The sequence below is a fragment of the Schistocerca gregaria genome, chromosome X (assembly GCF_023897955.1).
Source record: "Schistocerca gregaria isolate iqSchGreg1 chromosome X, iqSchGreg1.2, whole genome shotgun sequence".
Lineage (NCBI taxonomy): Eukaryota > Metazoa > Arthropoda > Insecta > Orthoptera > Acrididae > Schistocerca > Schistocerca gregaria.
Window position 1 is genome coordinate 801167023 of NC_064931.1, and position 7299 is coordinate 801174321.

Consider the following 7299-nt stretch of genomic DNA (forward strand, 5'->3'; position numbering starts at 1 on the left):
TGTGTAATATCACCTCGCAAAATGACAACTGTGTCCCATTATTAATTCAAATATTTGACTCATTAAATTAATGCAGTTCATATGAATCGAATTATAGTAACGGCAAATATTTTTCTCAAGTGAAATGTACATCGTCGCAGTACAGCTTTGTCATGGCTACTATACCAGACGTTTTCGAATTTTGATAGTTCTCTTTCAGTCGTATAAAGTGATGAGGGAAAAAGAAGATCTCTTCAATACTTGAACTTAATGACTAACTTCGTAAATTATATGTAGTGACGATTTTTTTCGTAAACTCTGGGGGAAAGACGGATGCGCTAAATTACTCTGGTGAGTTTAGATATGAGTAAGTGTTCATAATCTTTACTTATTTTTACGGAGGGGATTTTTCTCTCTGCTGCATCCTGGCAGATGAAAACTGAGCGGCGGATGGGGACTGGAACACAGAATACTGCCTTTCAAGAGCAACGCTCTCACTGACTGAGCTATCCAGACACCTTTTTCTCTGCCAGTTCCCCTAACTCCTCTGTGTACACTGCGGAACTAGCTCTCACGGGAAAGGCGATTCTTGGTTCGGCACACAGTTTTAAACTGCCAGGAAAATTCAGATTGGTACACACTCCGCTGTAAAGTAAAAATTCGTTTATAATTTATTAAATAAAATTCCAGCTCTGCCACAGTGTCCTTTATTAGAGACGACCATCTGCAGACATTATAACATGGACAGTTACAACGACATGGCAAAATGTAAGCTACCAGTGAGCCGTGGCGAGCTGGCGGTTGTGTTATTTTGTACATGTAGCGTTGAGATCGATTGTGGTTGAGCTAAGCTATCTTTGCTTTTCGCATGTCTTACTCGGATCTTCCGGGTTGGCGGGCGAAGCGATTGGGTTGTTAGCCTTCGACGGGTAACCCTAGAGATCTCGCGACATTCGCTGGGAGACAAGCGTCAACGGCTGCCGAACGAGCGTGTTGTGGTGTGAAATTGGTCGGGCGTTTTGGTGACATGGGCAGCTTGGAGACACAAGTTCTGTGACATCGCTGGCAACAAAATATGAAGTGAAGCGGCGAAGCTGTGGAACCCGCTCCTTCGTATTGTGAACGCGGTATGAAGTAAGTGGTCGTAATTGTGTTTTGTTGACCGACGCACTCAGAGGCATTTAAATTTGATTATTATGGTGAGAATTTTATAGTCGAACTTTAAGATGGCGTGGAAGAGTTCAGTTGACCTAGTTAAATGGCGGCCGTTACTTGAAAGTTCTATCAAAAGTTTTACTAGTGCTCTGTGTTTCTTGTAAGCAAATGATTTTATATTGGCGTTTTCAAAGCATGCACGCTATTAATAAAGTTGTCCATGTGCACAGTGCTTAAGGTCAAAGTTGCGAATTTGTCAGTATTGTAACATGTTACTTTACACGTTTACCCAAATATTGAGTCAAAGGTTCTGCCGAGTGTTTCTATGTTTAAGAGTTATTAGAATGTCTTTGTGATTCGCGCAAAAACCTTTGACTGTGCCAGCGCCTTGGCGGGGAGTGAAATGTCATCCGAGGTCCAGGCCTGGCAGTGTTTAAGCACCTGGCCACTACCGGGAGTTGTTCACATACCGCATTCAGAAGTTCAGTATTTATCTTCCTTCCGCCAAGGCAAGTTAATTTGGTAGATATATAAATATATATTGTATGTAACCTGGTCTTAGACGAACCTGTTTCCTTAAATATTACCGACTGGAAACTGGCTTAACTATAAATTGCATAGCATCTGCTGAGTTCCTTGCGCAGCTCCTTCTAGTAGTCTTTTATTAACACGTCTGAGCACGTGAACATTCATATTTAAAGATCAGTGTTTCCGCTATCTTAATTATAAATTGTGACTACCAACCACGATTCCATTCCGCTTCCTCTTTTATGGTATCTAAGATATGGTGGGTAAGCGTGATAGGATTAGGGAACTACGTACCACTTGGTACCAGAGACAGAAAAGGGGGGGGGGGGGGGCGGGGGTTGCTTTTCCTATCCTCTTCTATGTTGGTAGTCGTTGCTTAATAAGTTGTAAAATTGTCATTATTGTGTTTTCAAACTTGTCTGCCTGTTTCAGGAAGTTATGTAACATGAGTCTCCGAGCTTGCCCCGGCATAACGTATTTACGGAAAGAGCAGCTGATGTATGAACTCTGTGTGCGCGGGCTGCCGGTAGACGGAAATGTGTCTGATTTGGTGGCCAGGCTTCGTGCAGCGGTCAACACTCCCATTGCCCTACCGACAGACATCGTTGGCGAGGTAGGTGACTTGTTGTCGAATATCGATACAGCTTTAAGTGACGTAGGTCGGACAATTGAATTTCTGGCGTCTACTCAGCCGACGCATAAACAAATTTGTCGCGTGCAGGCGCATTTAGCCCATTACTGTAATTGTTTATCGGATATCGCTTCAATCGATCTCAATGATGCAATGGGTGCTCTCCGTCATAAGTTGTTTGGTGTTGCCGGAGGTTTGCTGACACTGCAGTAGCGCTTGCTTTGAGCGGGGGAGGTTTAAGTACTAATTCTGAGCCTGAAAATGTGACTGAGGTCACACGCGTTAAGTGTAACGAAGAATTTTTGAGTTTATTTTCCAGGTTACCTAATCCAATTATGAATGTCTTGAAAGGTATATCTGTCTTGTATATCGAAAATTTGACCCAGATTCAGTCCTTCCTGTAGTTGCTAGCTCGTCTCCAGAAAATGGCTCTGAGCACTATGGGACTTAACTTCTGAGGTCATCAGTCCCCTAGAACTTAGAACTACTTAAACCTAACTAACCGAAGGACACCACACACGTCCATGCCCGAGGCAGGATTCGAACCTGCGAAAGTAGTGGCCGTCTCCAGATTCACGCTGATGCGTTGCATGTTCCACAGTCTGTCGCATTAGCATCATTATATCTGATGGCTAAGGGTGTGCTTAGTAGCATGATAGCCGAGGAAATGGAACAACAGGGTACCTTAGTTCAGCTCCGTCAGCGTATTATTAATAGAAGAGTCTCGGCGTGCATGCGGATCAGATTAGAGCGGGAATGTTATTGGAAGGTCCAAGCGTGTAACGAAACCTTAGCGCAGTATTTTGAGGGGGTTCGCACGTCCGTAGGGGAGTTGGATACAGCGTGTGTCCGACCTTGATTGTATCGAACATATGTTGGAAGGCATGCGGGTACAGGATCGCGCCAGGTTGAACCTTGTACAGCGCCCTTGCTCTAATGAACAGTTTCAACATTTGGTTGATGCTATTCATGCCATTTTTTGGGCGTATGAACAGCGTTCCGCCGCACAAGGGAAAGTAATATCTGAGACACCAACGTGTAGTAACTTTATTAATGCCAGTTCTAATTCAGTAGTTCGGTGTTGCTGCCGTTGCCATACGGTTGATCATTTAGTACCGGATTTTCCGGTTTCTTTCTTACGTCATTTGATATCTGCAAAAGGAGTAAGCATCGACCAGGATACAACTAAGGCCTTACGGGATTTTCCCCCTTCCCAGAATAAGAAAGATGTCGCTCGCTCATTGGCATGGCGAATTTCTTCCGTAAATTCATTTGCCAATTTCGACCATCTTGCAGCCCCTCTTAATGACCTTCGGATGAAGAATAGCGATTTTGTATGGGGAGAAAATCAGCAGCGAGCCTCCGCACAAATTAAGACTGCAATTACTAATCCCCCGTTGTTAGCTGGGCCGGACTTTTAAAAATGGTTCAAATGGCTCTGAGCACTATGGGATTTAACTTCTGAGGTCATCAGTCCCCTAGAACTTAAAACTATTTAAACCTAACTAATCTAAGGACATCACACATAACCATGCCCGAGGCAGGATTCGAACCTGCGACCGTAGCGGTCGCGCGGTTCCAGAGTGTAGCGCCTAGAACCGCTCCCGGACTTAAGTAGTACGTTTGTGGTACAGACCGACGCCTGTCATACCGGGGTAGCGGCAGATTTACTTAAAGAACATGAAGGGGAGAGACGACGCATAATGCAATTGCCGATGCTCTGAGTCGTATGTTTACACCCGACTCCCAGGAAGATCAGGAACAAGGCAAACAGAACATTAGTGTTCGGGCGATTTTGCCCGACCTTCCTAACCTGTTTGGTGGGCTTAAGGAGATGCAGGCAAAGGACCCGAGTTGTGATCCGATTCGAGAAAGGGTCATTGCTGGGGCTTCGGTGCCGGGTTACTGCCTCCAACAAGGGGTACTGTGTAAGCAGGGTACTGGCGATAAACAATGGAGGGTGTGTTTGCCAATTGAGTTAGTGCCGATGGTCTTCCGTTATTATCACGATTCTGTTCTTGGCGGCCGTTTGGGCCTGTATAAGACCTTGGCCAGGATCTGCGAACATTTTGTGTGTCCCTCTCTTTATCGCGACATTAGGCGACTGGTCGGGCAGTGTGATCTCTGCAAAAGGGCGAAGCCTGATTCCGGGGTCTCTCGTGGGCTTGTACATTAGGAGAGGGAACAGTATGCAGTATCCTCTCGATAAAGTTTTTATCGACTATATCGGACCGTTGCTCCGGACAAAGAAAGGCAATCATTACATCTTGGTTGTCATAGATGCTTTCTCCCGGTTTACATAGCTGCTGACAGCCGGAGTGGCCGAGCGGTTCTAGGCGCTACAGTCTGGAAACGCGCGACCACTACGGTCGCAGGTTCGAATCCTGCCTCGGACATGGATGTGTGTGATGTCCTTAGGTTAGTTCGGTTTAAGTAGTTCTAAGTTCTAGGGGACTGATGACCTTAGCAGTTAAGTCCCATAGTGCTCAGAGTCATTTGAACATAGCTGCTTTCTAATCTGGTGGGGGAGGGTGTCATTGCGTAAATCACCACCCAGCAATCGTCGAAGCTCATATCCTGGTTCGAACCGCCGAAATCGTTGGTAAGGAACAATGCACCTGCTTTTCTGTCTCGTGTGTTTAAGGCCTTCTGTTTCAATCAGGATATTAGACTTATTACCCACCACGCCTTATTATCCTAAGGCGTCATTTAACGAAAGAGTTAATCGGGATTTGAAAACAGCCCTAACGATCTACCACGTTCGGTCACCTGGTAGGTGGGACATCACTTTGCCCTGGCTCAGTCAGGTGTTTAATACGGCCAAACATGAGGCAACCGACATGACACCCGCTGCGTTAATGTTTGCCTGTATCATTTATTCTCCGTTATAAAACTTGTGGTGTATGAACGATTGACAAAGGGCCAGACGGAATATCCATCCAGCCCACTGGCGACAGAAGGTTCTATATAACAAGGGTCGTAGACCATTTTCGGGAATGGTTGGGGGCCTGGTTTTTATCCGTAACTTGGCGGCTCCGTTTAGCCAAGATACCAAGGCAAAATTAAAACCGAGATATAGGGGCCCTTGTCGTATCTGCAAAACCTTGAGCCCGGTTAACTTGCAGGTAAGGGAGATCGCGTCGGTCAAGCTGTTTAGGGTACATCTCAGCCAGGTTAAGCTGGGATGAGTAGAGAGTGTCTGTCCCACTCTTGGGCGGTATACTCTCGCTTAGGAGGGCGAGGCTGAGCCGTGGCGAGCAGGCGCCAGTGTTACTTTGTTCATGTAGCGTTGAGATCGATTGTGGTTGAGCTAAACTAAAGTTGCTTTTCGCGTGTCTTACTTGTATCTTCCGGGTTGGCGGGTGAAGCGATTGGGTTGTTAGCCTCCGATGGGTAATCCTCGAGATCTTGTGAGATTCGCTGGGAGACGAGTGTCAACGGCTGCCGAACGAGCGTCATGACCGTTATATGTTGTGGTGTGAAATTGGTCGGGCGTTTTGGTGACATGGGCAGCTTGGAGATACAAGTTCTGTGACTTCGCTGCCAACAAAATTTGAAGTGAAGCGGCGAAGCTGTGGAACCCGCTCCTTCGTATTGTGAACGTGGTATGAAGCAAGTGGTCATAATTGGGTTTTGTTGATCGACGCACTCAGAGGCGAACTTTAAGATGGTGTGGAAGAGTTCAGTTGGCCTAGTTAAATGGTGGCCGTTATTTGAAAGTTCTCTCAGAAGTTTTACTAGTGCTCAGTGTTTATTGTAATCAAATGATTTTATGTCGGTGTTTTCAGAGCCTGCACTCTGTTAATAAGGTTGTCCACGTGTAAAATGCTTAAGATCAATGTTGCGAATTTGTCAGTAGTGTAACGTGTTCCTTTACACGTTTACCCGTATATCGAGTCAAACGTTCTGCCGAGTGTTTCTATGTTTAAGAGTTATTCGAATGCCTTTGTGATTCCCGCAAAAACCTTTCACTGTGCCAGCACCTTGGCGGGGAGTGAAATATCATCCGAGGTCCAGGCCTGGCAGTGTTTAGGCACCTGGCCACTACCGGGAGTTGTTCACATACCGCATTCAGAAATTTAGTATTTATCTATCTTGCGCCAAGGCGGGTTAAGCTGGTAGATATATAAATATATATTGTATGTAATCTGTTCTTATACGAACCTGTTTCCTTAAATATTAGCGACTGTCAACTGGCTAAACTATAAATTGCATAGCATCTGCTGAGTTCCTTGCGCAGCTCCTTCTAGTAGTCTTTTATTAACACGTCTGAGAACGTGAACATTCATTTTTAAAGATCAGTGTTTTTGCTTAGTTTTTATCTACGTGGTTCTATCATGTTATGTAATTGGATCAGAGCTTGGAACTAGTGTTGAAGTGTCATTAAGTCACCCATTATTGCTAACTGTTTTCATTGTACGTATTTTGAGGGAAATCCTGTATGGGAGTTTGAATTTCTGAAGTTTGTTAGTAATTCTGTTTTCTTAATAAGGGAAAATAAAGCGAGGGGTACTATGCAGGGCAACGTTAAGTTTGTAAATGACCTTTTAACAAGTGCTTCTTTAACGGATTGAAATAGTAAGCTTATAAGGGTATTTTAGTGAAGAATGTTAAGTTGGCCATCTTAATGTAATAACTGGTTTTAAGGAGTTTGATGAAGTGGCTGTCTGAAGTAATTGATAATTGCTATGCTTAAGGTTTCTATAAATGCCTGGAACATTAAGTTTTTTTTATATCTTTCTCTTAAGGGACTGTTTGTTTGAGTACTGAGTACGTTGGGTTTCTAACTATATTTGCAAAGCTTTACCTAGTGACTCATCCACAATTTCTAATTGTCAAATTATTTAAAAGGCGTAATGTCAATAAACTGTCTTAATTATAAATTGTGACTACCAACCATGATTCCATCCCGCTTCCTCTTTCATGGTATCTAATATACGGTCGGTAAGTGTGGTACGATTAGGGAACCACGTACCAACCAGATTCCAGTTATGTGCATCGTGGAA